Consider the following 15,984-nt stretch of genomic DNA (forward strand, 5'->3'; position numbering starts at 1 on the left):
TTTAATGTATATTCTATTGTACTTTGTAATTTCCTTAAGCTATTTAGTAAGAATACTCCAATATGTAGGGATAACTAGGTGGTTGCACTGCTATATAAAGCATTGCTCCAACCACACTTGGAATATTTTGCTTAGATTTGATCACCTGGCTTTCAACGTGATGTGGAAACAGTGGAGAAGATCCAAAGATGAGTGACTAAAGCAATATCAGGACTCTGGAATGTTAACTATGGAGAGAGGTTGAGGAAATGCAGATTGTAGAGTTTGTTAGATAGGGGAACAGGTGATATGATATGATAGAGATGGTTAAGTTAGTGAGGGGATTATCATCATCTGCTTGGTGTCACACTGATTTGATCGTCGGCTTGTCGAGAGCTCCTGAAAAGATTAGTAGTATTTTGTGTTAACATTTGCAATTTTACTAGAATTTTAAGTAGTATTGTTTGCTTTTTGTTTCTTGGTGTGTCTGTGCAATTTTTGTGTGTTTTCTGTTATTTTAAGTATTATTTTTAAGATAAGATAGCGTACATATGGCACCGATAAAGAAAAAAATGGCAGCCAGGTCGCCATGTTTGTTTAAGAGTTTTTGATGTAAACAAATTTGTGCAATGTGCTGTCTGTGAGATGTATGCTTTGCAAAGAGCGGTGGGAGTCTGGTAGAGGGTGATAGCGGAGTTAATATGTGCAGAAAGTGTAAAGAGAATGAGGATCTCAAGCGTGTTTCGGGTGGCGAGAGTGATATCGTTAATGATAGTCAAAATGTAGAAAATGGCGGTGTGATAGAGAATTGTGTGGTAGTGCCAGATAGGTGTGAGAGTGTCGTTGAAAGTGTAAATGAAGGTAGAAATACAGAACGAATGGATGATTTGATTGATAATAAAAATGGTGAGATAAATGTGAGTAGTGAAATTGCACGTTTGAATGGAGCGATACACAGAGCAAAAAGGCAACTGGAGCATATCGAAAAATGTGTGCTGAACGTACCGACTAATAACTGCCGAAAGTCTGTGACGACAAATAATAGAATGTTCGAAAACGTCAATAAAATGAAGGAGTGAGTGCTGTATGGGGATTCGCTATTAAGAGGTGTGATAGTTGAGAGTTTAACAAAGTCGTACCAGCCGGGTGCGAACATAAAGGACATCAGCGAATCTATTCGAGTGCAAAAACAGATGGTGAAAGAGATGATAATCGTGGCAGGAACAAATGATTTGAAAGAGGACAAAATGGAAATGATAGAGGATGTGAGGGAATTATTTGAGGTAGCAAAAGAGAAGAGTGAGAGAGTTAGGATGGTGAGTATTTTACCACGGTATGACAGTGAAGTGTTTAGGAGAGCCATAATTGTCAATGACTTTATGCGTGGGTTATGCATGGAGAGTGGTGTGAAATTTGTGGATGTGTGGAATGAGTTCGATGGGTGAAAGGACTTATATAAGATGGATGGGTTACATTTGAATGGAGTTGGTGTACGGAGGCTTGAAAAAGTGTTGATGAATGATGTGGAAGTGGATGTACAGACTCAGGGAAACTAGATTTATTAAGGGGGGGGGTAGATATGCAGACTTTAGGGAGGCAGTTGAGTGTATGAATGAGTATATTATGCCCGAGGGAGTAAGAAGGACAACAAATCAGAATGGGATAGTTAGTATAAGGTATCAAAGTAGGGATGGGACAAATGGACGTCTGCAATTCACGTACACTAATGCCAGGCGTATTAGGAACAAGAAGGAAGAGTTTTTGGCCTTGGTTGGCACTTCCAGGCCACAGGTATTAGTGAAACATGGCTGACAGAAGAGGATAAAGCTAGTGGGATTGAATGCGATGGGTATAGCGTGTTCAGGAGTGACAGGGTGAATAAAAAGGGGGGAGGAGTGTTATTGATGATAGCTGATGAGTTGCAGCCAAAGAGTATAGAAGTTGAACTGCAGGACAGAGAAAAGAGCACTTTTGAGGCTGTTTGGTGTGAGATAGAATCTAGCAGAACAAAATATACAATTGGGTGCTGCTATAGACCAGGTGATGGAATAGATGGTGGGGATAGTATGCATAGGCAAATAGAAGAAATGAGTGGAAGGAGGGTAATTATTATGGGTGATTTCAATTATGGTAACATTGACTGGAAAGAGGAGAGGGTACATGGGAGGAAGGAATTGGATTTTATGCGGTTATTAAGGCACAACTATCTGTGGCAGCAAGTAGTGGAAAATACCAGGGGGCAGAGAGTGCTTGACCTAGTAATTGCAACTGAGAATGTGGCTGTAATGAACATGACCATGTTGCCACCAATTGGTGAGAGTGACCATAAGGTCATGACTTGGGAGGTGGCTAAAGGCGTGGAATTTACAAATAAGACAGGGTACATGTGGAATTACAGGGCTGGTAAGTATGACAAGCATAGGTGTGTGCTTGGCTCAGTGCCATGGCATGTAAAACTAAAAGGGCTGGATGTTGATAGTGCACGGGAGGTGGATAAGAAGTGTTTGCAGGAGGCAATGGTTGACTGTATACCAAGAGTCCGAATAATAAATCAAGTAGGGGTTAAATGGATGAATAACACTATTAAGCTTGAGCTGCAAAAAAAGAAACAATTGTGGAGGGAATTTAAGGAGAAAGGTGACCAGCAGGCGTAGGAACAGTATAAATCCCAGGCCAGGATGGTAACAAGGGTGGTAAGAAAAGCAAAAGCGGATTACGAAAGAAAATTGGCCATGCAGGCTAAAGAGAATCCCAAACAGTTTTTTCAATATGTTGCAAGTAAAAGGAAAAATGTTCATGGTAGAACGATCTTAAAAAATGCTGAGGGTAGGGAAGTAAGCGAATCAGTCAATATAGTGGAATTACTGAGCGAGCACTTTGCAAGAGTATATCATCCAGGTGGTGACACTGCAGGAATGGAAGAACCAACAGCTTATACTGGAATTGTGATGAATGGAGTAGAAGTAACTAATCTATTACAGAACCTCAATGTCAATACATCTGTGGGATTGGATGGTATACCAGCTCGTGTCGTACGTGAAGCGGCTAAAGAATTGTCAGTGCTCTTGACCATTTTGTTTAATTTGAGCCTCGGGTCTGGGTCAGTCCCAAGGGGGTGGAAAGAGGGGAAAATAGTTCCGCTGCATAAAGGTGGTTCCAAGGCTGCTTTCGAAAATTACCGGCCAATCAGCATAACAGGAATCATTATCAAGGTCTTGGAGAAAATAGTCAAGAGGAAAATACAAGATTGGATAGAAGAAAATGGGATACTGTATCGGGGACAGCATGGTTTTGTGAAGGGTAGGTCATGACTTGCTCACGTATTATAACACAGTGACGGCTGAACTGGATAAGGGTAATGGGTTTACAGTGATTCTACTGGACCTTGTTAAGGCCTTTGACAGGATACCACATGGAATTCTAATCAGTAAATTGCAGCATATGGGGATGGATATAGGATTGGTGAGATGGATAGGAGGGTGGTTGACGGAGAGATATCAGAGAGTGGTCTGTTCAGGAGTAGAGTCCACAAGACGGCCTGTGACTATTGGTGTGCCACAAGGATCTGTTCTTGGACCACTGCTGTTTAATTTGTTCATTAATGATATAGGAAAGGATCTGAGAGGAACAGTTCATTTGTTTGCAGATGATGAAAAGTTGGTTAGGGCAATAGTGAATGCAGATGACGTTAAAATTCTGCAAGATGATTTGGATAGATTGGAGGTCTGGGCTAAGGAGAATGGATGTCAATTTAATGTGGCAAAATGTAAGGTTATACATTTTGGGGTGAAAAGATTAGCAGCAGTTTACTACATTGGTGGAACTGTCCCCCAAGAAATTGATGAGGCACGAGATTTAGGAGTGTTGGTGGATAAGGAGTTGAAGTTTAGGGGGCACATTGCAAAAGTGGCCAAATCAGCTCATCAAATCACTTGGTTGCTGAAGAATACGTTGACAGGCAGAGACAAGCAGGTTATTGTCCCTCTGTATCGAGCCTTGATAAGACCCCATCTCGACTACTGTGCCCAGATTTGGTCACCTAGGTTTCTTCTTGATGGGGAGGAGATGGAGAGGATCCAGAGGAGAGTGACCAAGATGATAGCAGGTCTGTGGAATGAACCTTATGAGAACAGGTTGAGGATTTGTGGGTTGCAAAAATTGGTTGATAGGCAGAGGAGGGGAGATATGATTGAGACATTCAAATTACTGAAGGGTTTCTATAAAATTAATTCAGAAGATATTTTTGAGAACAGGGCTGGTTGTGGGAGGACTAGGGGACATCCATGGAAACTGGGCAAAAGTGTGGTTAGTAGAGGTGTTAGAGCTGGGTTCTTTACTTTTAGAGTGGTGAATGAGTGGAATGCGCTCCCAGAGTCTGTGGTGGATGCTGTGATAGTGAATAAGTTTAAGGCAAAGTATGATAGATACTGTATGAATGTCGAATAGTTGTGATGAATATGATTTGGGGCCTCCCTCGATGAGTCTAATGACTCCCTGGAGTTGCCCATAATAATAATAATAATTATAAAAAGAGTAGGAGGCAAGAGAGAAAGAACTAGAGGCTATCCCTAGAAAGTCATTTAAGAGGGGGTGTGAGAAGTAGATTTTTTATATGGAGAATTGTGAGTAAATGGAATGCATTACCAGACTAGAACATATTGTTAATGCAGGGAGTATGAAGGATTTTAAGATTCAGTATGATAGATATGTCAGTTGAATGAATCACCCACAATTAGTCTGCTGACTTGATGGAGGGCATAATAATAATAAACCTACTATTTAATTATTTCTCTTTGTGCTGTATTAGTTCCATTAAATTTTATTATGAGGATAAGTTGAACTCGGATAGGGTGAAAGAGGCAGATAACCAAAATGATATGAGGATATAACAATTGTTAGTTATACAGAGAAACTGAGGGCATGAAAATGTGTCAATTGAAGGCAAAGGTATGATATGATTGAGACATTTAAACTGTTGATTGGCATTTACAGGATTGATACTGGAGAGATTTTTAGATAGTAGAACAAGGACAAGAGGCCATCCTTGGAATTTGCAAAAAAAGTGGCAAAGTAAGTAGTAGAGAGAGAAATGCCTGTCTTATGGAAGGCAGTTTTATCATGGAACTCATTACTTGATAGTGGTGAATGCACAAATATAAATGGGTTTAGAATTTATGCTATCTAAAATTACTTATGACTCCATGGAGCCATGAAATAATAATAATATACAATGCAACCCAAGAAAGATAAAACCTGAAAAGATAAAAGATGGCATAAATTTAGAAACCAAAATGAAACAAAAGCTAGTGAAACTGAGGGAGTGAAAGAAAGTATGAATGAGAAAATGGAAGTAAGGTGCAGCAGAACAAGAGGTAGTGAGACTTCAGGAGTGACAGAGTAAAATTATCAGAATGCAAGATTTGATGAAACAGTTACTGAAAATGAAAAACAAAATGAGGAATATGCAGATTGATACTGGGCATTTAGTGAAAACTAATGAAAATGTGCAAAAGAATAGAATGAAAGAAAAAAAGATAAAAGAGGTGACGAGTAATTCCAGGATAGCACTGTATGGAGATTCCATTAGTAGAGGATTAGTTAATGAGAGAGTCCATAAGGTCTGCTATCTAGGAGGGAGAATGAGCAAGACAATTCAGGTTTTGGACATGAGGAAAGCAGTATGAGAATAAGTTGTGGTTGTGGGGATAAACGATTTAAGTGAACATAAGAATGTAAGGGCAAATATTAGGAGGTTATTGAGAAGAGTGAAGATAACAGTACAGTGGAAGGGTTGTCAAGTGTGAGTGAGTGCATTGGTGAAAGTGTTACTAGATGGAAGTACAGTGTTTGATGCAAGCAAAAGATCAGAAGTAAGAGATCAAGTGAAAGATCAGAGAGTGGTATTGAAGAGGCAACTTGGCAGTGGAAACAGTAGTAGTACGAGAGATGAAGACAGAGCAGGACTTCAAGAGGAACAGGGAAATGGGGCAGGCCTGGATGGATAGGGAGACATGGCATAGGGATAGTGGATGTTGGAAGTAGCAGCAGTGAATATATGTATGCAGATGATTAACATAGAAATGGAATATATTGCAATGTGGGAAGGGAAGTTAAGACTCAGCAGATATGTTATTATTATTACGTGACACCTCCAGGGAGCCCAAAGACACATCGAGGGAGGACATCTTCTCTATGACTCTGTCTCCACCACTCACTCAATCCACCAACTACAATGAACTGCAACCATACCAACACCATCTACCACTCACAACCACATTCACAAATAATCACAAACATCCATGCCCGTGGTGGGATTCGAACCCGCAGGCTTTTGGCCGGAAAGCAGATATGCTAACCACTCAGCCAACCTGGCCAGCAAGGATAATATGTTGTAAGCAGTGATAAAGGTGATTAGGGAAGAGCAGGTGTGGTGAGGGAATCACAACCAACAAGTGGCTTGGATAGGACTGGTTATAGATTTAAAAATGAACTGCTGCATTTATTTACAAATGCCAAAAGTATCAGAAATAAGAGAGATAAAATGGTTTCACTGATTGACTTTATTCACCCCAAAATCATTGGAATAAGTGAAACATGGTTGAATGAAGATGATGTCCTAACAGGAATGGAAATGGAAAGATACAGTATTTTTCACAAGGATAGAAAGGACAAGTAGTGAAGGGTAGTGCTGCTGATAATAGCAGGGGAATTATGTCCACATAAGCTAGACATGAAAGAGGAAAATAATGGCAATGGTTATGATGGAGTGTGGTGTAAAGTAGAAGTTGACAGGAAAACATTTAGTTGGATGTTGCTATAGACCAGGGAATGAGAAGAGTGGTGATGATGAAATGTATAAACAACTTGGATTAGTGAAAAAAAGGCTAATTATTATAGACAGCTTGGAGCTATAGCATGGAATGAGGAGTTGAACAGGAAGGAAATAAATACATCTTGGGAAATGACAAAGAAATACATAACAGCATCAATGAGCAAATGTATTCTGAAGGTTAAAAAGCTAATAAAGTAGATGTAAAAATGGATGAATGAGAGGCTTAATCATGAAATTTGGAAGACGGCACTTTAAAGGCAATACAAGATGAATAATGGGCGGTGGTAAAGGGGTTTGGTGTAGATGAAAGTAGCTGTAGTTGGTGGATTGAGTGGTGAAGACGGAGCGTTGTAGATTAGGTGCTCTCTCTCGATGAGTTTTGGACTCCCTGGAGGTGTTATGTAATAATAATAATAATCAGTTACATGAAGAGTATAAAGAACATGCCAGAAGAGTGACTTAGTGAGGACAACAAAAGTGCAGCATGAGCAAAAAATGGAAAATCAAGCAAAGAAAACCCCTAGAGAGATTTTTAGATATGAGGCAAGTAGAAGGAAGAATGATTATAGTAAGATGATATTAATGGATGACAATGGTAGAATGGTAACTGGTTCAGAAGACATTGAGTTATTAAGTGATCAGTTTATTAGGGTGTTTCATTCTCATCAGGGTGGAATCATGAGGAACTTAAGTGTACAAGATATAGCAGAGGATGGTTTAATTGGGAGTGAGTAAGAGGTATTTGAAAAAAAAATAAAATAAAAATCTTGATGTCAATAAAGCAATAGGATTTGATGACATATCAACCATGCATCTTATGGAAATGTTTCAGGGAATGGGCAGTAGCAATGGCATGCCTGTTTAATAAGTCTTACAACAGCAGAGGTTCCAAGGGAGTGGAAAGAAGATAAAATTGTTCCACTGCATAAAGGTGATAATAAGGGGCTATAAATTATAGGCCAATCCATATTTCTGGCATGATAGATTGGTTAGAACTAGGATACAGAAATGGATTGATAACATCAGCATTCTCTGTGGTTATCAGCATGGATTTGTTTAAGGGAGATCATGGTTTACTACTTATGCACTATACCAAGGTGTCAAATGCCTTGTAGAAGGGAGATGCATATACAGTGGTATACTTCAATTTTGCAAATGCTTTTCAGGACAAGCTGTTAAATAAATTAAAATGAATAAGACTGGGTTACAGACTTCTGAGTTTGATCAGTGACTGCTGTCTGGGTGCATATGGGGGTACAGTATCCCAAAAGAGGAAGATCACTGGTGGTGTGCCACATGGGTCAGTTTTAAGACCATTGTTGTTCAATTTGTATATTAATGATATTGGAATGGGTTTAACTAGAGATATACAACTGTTTGCAGATGATGCGAAATTGGAGGAGAACAACGTAGAGTCAAACAGATGTTATGACCTTACAGGAGGACTTGATACTCTCAGTTCAATGTTGTAAAGTGTAGTTTTAAATTGTTTGGTAAGCAACAATGTTAAGTAACAATGGGATGCAAAGTATACACTTGGTGGGGAAACTTTTAAGGAGGTAGACGAAATGAGAGATCTGAGAGTAGGAGTGGAGAAGGACCTGAAATTCTGTGAGCACATTACACAAGTTGTAAAGTCGTCATGTCAGATAATGGCAATGATGTGGAGGACCTTGACATGCAGAAATAAAGAGATTATGATGCTACTGTATAAGGCATCCAGATTTAGTCACCCAGTTTTTCATGGTGATGAAGATATGTTGGAAAGGGTCCAGAGAAGATTCACATAGGTGATCAGTAGTTTTTGGAATGAGGACAGATTGAGAGAATGTAAATTGCAAAGCATCATGAGGAAGGAGGGTAAAGTGATTGAGACATATAAGGTAGTCAGGGGTTGTTATCAGGTTGACATGGAAGAGAGTTTTTATTAAATGGGAGATGGAGTTGAACAAGATATCATAACTGGAACTGTATCAGTGAGGAGCAGGTTCTTTGCATTGAAAGTTGTTGATGATTGGAATACATTGGCTGAGTGTGTTGTGAATATAAACACATTGAATGAGTTTAAGGCATAGTTCGATAAGCATTGTGTGCAATAGAGCGTACTTCTTACTATGAGTCTCTGACTCCATGGAGGTCAAATGTTAATAATAATCTCTTTAGGGCATGTGTAGCTTGCATTAGTTCATTAAGACTCATTTATGTTGCTGAAACACCTAAAATGTAAATAAGCATTATACATAATGATTTCCTTCTTATCTCACACACAAGGTCTTTCATCTGCTTCCAGAAATAAAAATGCCAATGATTTGTCTCTGAATTAGGGTTGCAAATTTTGTGAACCACCACAATTGATCAATTGGCCAGAAAAATGATAACTGAAATGCATTTTCACAGCATGGAAAAAACAAGGAGGAGTTCCATTATATTGAAAATACATATGATATTGTTCAGCAGAAGATCATGTTATAAATGTCATCTACAAGATAACTTTCAAAAATAAATGGACTGGTAATACTACACATTGAAGAAACTAGGGATATTAGGGGGAGGATGCAAATAAGCATTTTCCTGACCACCCCCTGTGATAAATGAATGCATGTACAGATTATGCAATGCTGAATGTGGTTTCACAGGTTTCCAATTTGGATGGGCATTTCAACATCCCCTTGTATGCACAGTTACCCTTGGGTAACTGTGTGTACAAGGGGATGTTGAAATGCATATACAAAAATGCAAGAAGTATCAAGTATATGGGAGAGGAGTTTCTGGCATTGGTTATCTTGACATGGCCAAAAATTATAGGCATTAGTGAGACCTGGTTGACAGAAAATGATATAGTTAGAGGGATAGAATGTAAAAGATATTGTAATTTCAGGAAGAACAGATGGAATAGGACAGGAGAGATGGAGTATTGCTGAAGATAGCTGACCAACCAAATTAGAAGTTAAAGATTTTAAGTCTGGGAGAGGTGGTTCGTTTGAGGTAGTCTGATGTGAGATAGAGGCCAATAGGATAAAATATACTGTTAGTTGCTGCTATATACCAGGAGTCCATAAGATGTAGATGCCATGCATCAGCAGATTAGCACAATAAGGGCAAGTCAAGCAATTATGTTAGACTTCAACTATGGGGACATAGATTGAATGGAGAAAAGGGGCATGGCAAGATGGAAGTGAAATTTATACAGTTGCTGAAGGATGATTACCTGCAACAACATATTATAAAGAGAACCAGGGATTTGAGAGTGCTAGATCTGATAATAGCACCAGAAGATATATCCATAACCAAGGTAGACATAGACACTCTGCCCTAATTGGGGAGAATGACTCTGCAGTTTTGTTCTGGGAAGTTGCCAAACATGTGGAATTTGCTATCAAGAAAGCTTTTATGCTGAACTATAAAGTAGGGGTTCACCGATTTCCCATTCATCATGGGAAAATTTACTGCAGAGAAAATTCATTGAGGGGAAAATTAACTGTGGAGAAAATTCATCGAGGGGAAAATTTGCTGAAAACTTTATTCGCTAAAAAACTGAAATGATATTGCTTGATACCAATATATGAAAAGTAAATGTAGTGCAAGATAAATTTCACAAAATAGTTTTTTTTATGTATTACTTGTTTAGATTTTAATTAGATTTTCATAATATTTTTATTCTTATAGAATGAAAGTAATATATTTATTGATTGATGAGTTTTCTAATTTCTGTTTCATTGTAATTTTTATTCATTTTAACCTGGTTCAGAAATCCTGCTCAAATTCCATAACCAAACATAGAAACCACTAAAGCCACTTCAGGTCTCCAATAAGCAGTGCTGTGGTCTCACATCAGATGACAAAATTCATTTCTCATGAAAACACAATTCTAACATCCATGCCTGTTGAGAGTTTCGAATCCACAGCACATTGGTGGGAGAGGGTATGCTATCTAGTCGGTTGTTAACGACATGATATTTCTGATTACAGTTTATTTTTGAACGTTTCACAAGAGAAGTGATTAATTATTTACTTTGGGAGCGTGTATTTTTTATTTTTTTTTCCAGTAAAGAAGACTAAATATAAAATTTAAAATTTCTTAGTGTTATAAAATACTAGTACTGGAAGAAAAGGTAAAGATTAGTATTGCACCCGCAGATGGCAATTTAGCTTATGCTGATTTACAAAATGATGATAGGATTTACAAAATGATGATAGGATTTACGTAAGCTTATTATCATTTTTCTTTAATATAATTACTCAAAAGTGTACTTATGATCTTAAACTAGCTAGCTCTGTAAACAATAAAAGCATACAACATATCTTTAATATGCAGGAAAAGTGGTCATTTTCAAAATACTCGTGCATTCAATAACTTAAACATGTCACCTTCTGAATTAGTTCAGATAAAAAAATATATCACACCTGGATGGGTGTCTAAATTCACAGAACAGAAAAATAGTGAATGGTTAGAAGAATAAATATTCTTAAATATTGTGTATTTTTCCGTAACTATTCTTAAATATTTTATTCTCCCTAATAACTATTCTAACTATTAATGGTTAGAATAGTTAATAGGAATATGTTATAAATAGTTAACTATAAATATTAGTTGGATGTAATTATTATCCCTAAATATTCTTAAATATGAACCATCCTATCCCAGTTCTGTAACAATTAATATTCAATCTTCAGAGCCTGTAGTAAAAAAGAATATTATAAATATAATCAAAATATTAAATATATAAAATATTTCTTTTTAATATTTTTAAGAAATTTTTTTTTAATACTTCTTATATGGGAAATATTTCTTTTTTTCCCTATATATATCCGTGAAGAATTTTCATGCAATTAATTTTTCTGTGATGAATTCTCCCCCCCCCCAGACAAGTAAAGCAGGTAATTATATGACAGACTTAGGAGGCATCTTAAAGCGGTGCCATGGTTTCAGAAGTTACAAGTCAAGAATGTCGGTAGTGTATGGGAAGTAGTCAGAAATTGTTTGAGAGAAGCAGTATCAGACCGCATACCCAAGGTCAGGAGGATAAACTATATGTGGATTAAGTGGATGAGTAGAGATACAAAGCAACAGCAGAAAACATTGTGAGGAAATATAAAGAAAAATGTGATCAGCAAATTCATAAGCAGTACAAAGTGCAAGCAAGAAAGGTGACTATGCTCTGTTACACTTTAAGATTGCAGCCCACTCACCGCAAGCAAGGTACATATCCCTCCTTGCTCGAAGGTATCAATGTGACCAAGTAATTACTCCTCCCATTCCATGAAGGTTGATGCTGTTTTATGTACCTGAAGCTGAGGTCTTCCATCATCCAATAAAGTGTCGTTCTTGATGTTTCTAGCATATGGTGATTACTGTTGACTTCAACAATCAGCTTGTTTAGTGTGGGTGCTCATTTCTGAAGAAAAATGCAAGAATATTTCAGCAAATAGCACACCAAATGAAGTCCTCATATCTTGGCATCAAGTGCTTGCACTGGATTGGCTGAGTACAAGTTCCCACAATGAGCACAAGTTTTCACAATGAAATTGGCTCTCTCCAAAACACTATCAGCTCACTCACCATTTCAATACTCTCTTCTTTGGTCTTGCCAGGGTATGAAGTTCACAGTTTCATATCAACGTTCATCAAAATTTGCTTTGACTGACTTGTCAATATTTTCCCATGAGAATTTTGAATAAAAAAAATCTGGAGTTGTAATCGAAATGCTTGTCTCGTCTGGCACATTGTTTGTTCTGATTTTGAAAAATGGCATGACCATGGAACAGTGTGATTGGTCAAAACAATTAGCCAATTTATTTAGTTATTTATTTTTATAGTTTTTTAAAGTAGTACTAATTTTTTAAGTTTAAAAAAAGACTAAGCAGCTCACAATTTTATGTCCAAACAAAATTTTTTTGTTATGTAGCAATGTATGACTTTAAACAATGCTGATGGTAGGAAGGTAACAGAAGCAAAAGAAATAGTTGAGCTGCTAAGTGATCATTTAGCCAAGGTGTATCAGGAATTCGAAAGCTGGTTGTCTTGGCTGCATGTCTTTTGGTCCAAGACTCCAGACAAGTGTGGAGGTGGGCGGCCTCCTCAGGGCATTTCCTAGACACCTTCAGGTGGCAAACTGGCTCACTATGCTATTCCTTCTTATCAGAACAAGCACCCCTGGTAGGGTTAATTTCCTCTCACTACAAGTAATCCAAGGAAGATAGACTCTAATGCTGATTGGTGAGAGTCAGGAAATTTTTCGGGAGTTGATCCCAAGGTTTGGGACTTGGTCGGTGATGGACTAGTCACCTGTCCAAGCAGCACCATCCAGAGTAGAAGACCTACTTGTTGTATCTGTAACCAACCCATCAGCATTCCAGCAGCAATGAACTTGAGACATTTCATTTGTTCTGTCTGCAATCGTGCATTCATCACCACAATTGGCCTTGAAGTGCACCACACTTCCAAAAATCCATCAGAGGCCAATGCTGCTATAAGAATGGAACGCGTGAAAGCATGGTGGAAAAAGAAGAAATGATCCTAGCAACTCATGAAGTTTGCCTTTTGGTGAAAGGTGTCAAGAACATTAACGAGGCTCTGGCTGAAGTTCTTCCCCATCGTTCATCTGGTGCCATCAAGAGTCACAGGAAAAAAGCTGGCTATAAGCATTTGGTCCAAGAAATGACCATGCCTCCTCCCCATGATGGCACGGGTAATATCTCCATATCTCCCATGCCATCCTCCATAACATCTGATTTCCATCAAACCTCTAGAAATAACAGAGGAGACTCTGATCTCCAGACTTGCTTCAGCTGTGGACCAACCTTCCCTTCTGGTGTATAATCATAACTCTCTCAAAGCAGTCATTTGTGTCAACCTTTGTGGACTTGATGTCTCTTATAGTCTTGACAAGTACCTCCAGGATGTATTCTATACTTTGAACCAAGTCAGTACAACATCAGCCTCACCCTAGTTCATCAAATAACGTATCTAGACATAAGCAAAGGAAGAGGGCTTATGAAGTAATGCAAGCCCTCTACACAAAGTATAGAGGGAGGTGCACCCAAACCATCCTTGATCGCACCTACCCTCCTCCTCTTGAAGAACAGCATGAGGACTTTGTTGTAGAGTTTTGGAAAACAGTGTTCTCTACTCCAACTCCTCATCTTCCAGATCAAGATCAACCCCAGGTACTCCGGTCCATCCCTGTATCTTCAATATTTCATCCAGTGTCTACAGAAGAAATTAAAGCAGTTCTCTCATCTAGCTCATCTGCCTCCAGACCTTATGGATTCCCAGCATATATGTTACGGAAGGTGCCATTGCAGATATTACAAGATCTACTTGATACCCTCTTATCCTCCAGAACAATTCCTCCATATCTTTGCAGTTCCAAAACTATATTTATTCCCAAGAAGGACACAGACACTAGAGCAGCAGACTACAGACCAATTACAGTCTCCCCAGTGATTCTCCATTTGTTCCATAGTGTTTTGGTTAAGAGACTGCAACAACATATTAAACATGACTTCTGTCAATGAGCCTTTATCCCTTCGGATGGCTGTGCCAAAAACATATGTCCTTTCCTCCCTTCTTTCTGATTTCTCATGCTGCCTTAGGACACTCTACATGCCTTCCCTGGACCTCCAAAAGGCCTTTGATAGCATCTCCCATCCTGCTATTCTTAGAGATCTGTTGCCAGATGTCCAGACCCCTTTCTTTCATAAGTATTGGTGCTTTACTCTGGTAGTTCCCTTTCTATCATTGTAGGATCCCGGGTGACCTCTATTCCCACTGTTCAGGGAGTTTTCCATGGTGATCCTCTATCCCTCTCTTTTCTTTAACTGCATCACTGATGAGTCTCTTCACTCTCTTCCTAACCATATTGGTTACTCCCTTGGTGCACATGCTTTTAATGTAATGGCCTTTGCCGACGACCTCATTCTCATGGCCTCTACTAAAGTAAGCCTGCAAAAACTCCTCAACCAGGCAGTTGACTTCTTTCATGTCAGAGGCCTTAATATTAATGTAGAGAAGTCCTGCTCTTTAGCCCTTGTCCCTTCAGGCCATGACAAGAAGCTTAAGATTGAGAACATTGAGTTTTCCCTGCACAATAGGTCATTACATTCTTTGACCATCTTGGAAGAATGGAGATACTTGGGCATCTTCTTCAATCCAAAAGGAAGGTTTTCTCTCTCTTCAGCCTTGGTTGCTGGGCTTACTCTTTTGAGGAAAGCTCCTCTTAAGCCACATCAGAAGCTCTTTATTCTGTCTAACTATTTCCTTGCTAGGTATTACCACAATTTGGTGCTCGGAAGAATGCATGTTTTGGTATTATCCTGAATGGATAAGATAGTTTGCTTTGCGGTGAGATCTTGGCTCCACCTAACACCCCAATAGCATATTTTCATGCTGAAGTGAAGGATGGAGGGCTCAGTATTCCATCTCTCTGCTGATTGATTCTGCAAATGCATTTCATAAGGTTAGCAAAGTTCTATAGTTCTCTTTCCATATAGGCTTTCCATAGTTCTATTATTCACGATGATTACACACACACACACTAGGGGTTGGACCCAGTACCAGGGCTCCCAGATAGTGACAGCATCGGCAGAGCATAAGAGATGGGCATCTCTACTTCATGGCTCTGTTGATGGTGCTTCTCTTTGTGAATCTTATAAGGTGCCCTCCTCAACGTCAGTAGATTAGGGATGGTACCGGATTACTACCTGGATATAAGTATGTAGACCTTATTAGGACTAGAATTAATGCCCTGCACACGAGGGCCCATACAGCTCGCTGGGGTAGAGATGACATTAACTGCAGAGAAACTCTATCTCACATCTCTCAGTGTTGTTTTAGAACACAGAGAATCCACGTATGGAGGCATGATGCCTTGATCTCCATATTATATAACTGTTTAAGAAATAAAGGTTGGGAGACCATGGTAGAACCTCACTAGAACCTGTACAGAGGTAGGCATAAGAAAATCAGATTTGATAATAAAGAAAGAAAGAAAAAAGAAGTATGAGTTATTGATGCCCAGGTAGTGGGTGCCCACTCACCTGAATCTTGTATGTACAAATTAAACAGCAATGGTCCCAGCACTGATCCTTGCAGCACACCACTAGTCACCTGTTTTTTTGGTTTTTTTTTGCATCGATTCTGCCCCTCCATATACCACTTTTTGATATCTGTC

General features: G+C 38.8%; 1 protein-coding gene across 2 annotated transcripts in view; it reads right to left on the reverse strand.

Moving 5' to 3' along the window:
* LOC150106497 (uncharacterized) overlaps positions 1–15,984 on the reverse strand; it is a 553,742-nt gene that overhangs the window by 221,974 nt on the left and 315,784 nt on the right. The window lies entirely within an intron of this gene.

This window comes from Typopeltis vanoorti, chromosome 5 (genome assembly GCF_054136105.1).
Source record: "Typopeltis vanoorti isolate ZY-2024b chromosome 5, IOZ_Tvanoo_1.0, whole genome shotgun sequence".
Classification (NCBI taxonomy): domain Eukaryota; kingdom Metazoa; phylum Arthropoda; class Arachnida; order Uropygi; family Thelyphonidae; genus Typopeltis; species Typopeltis vanoorti.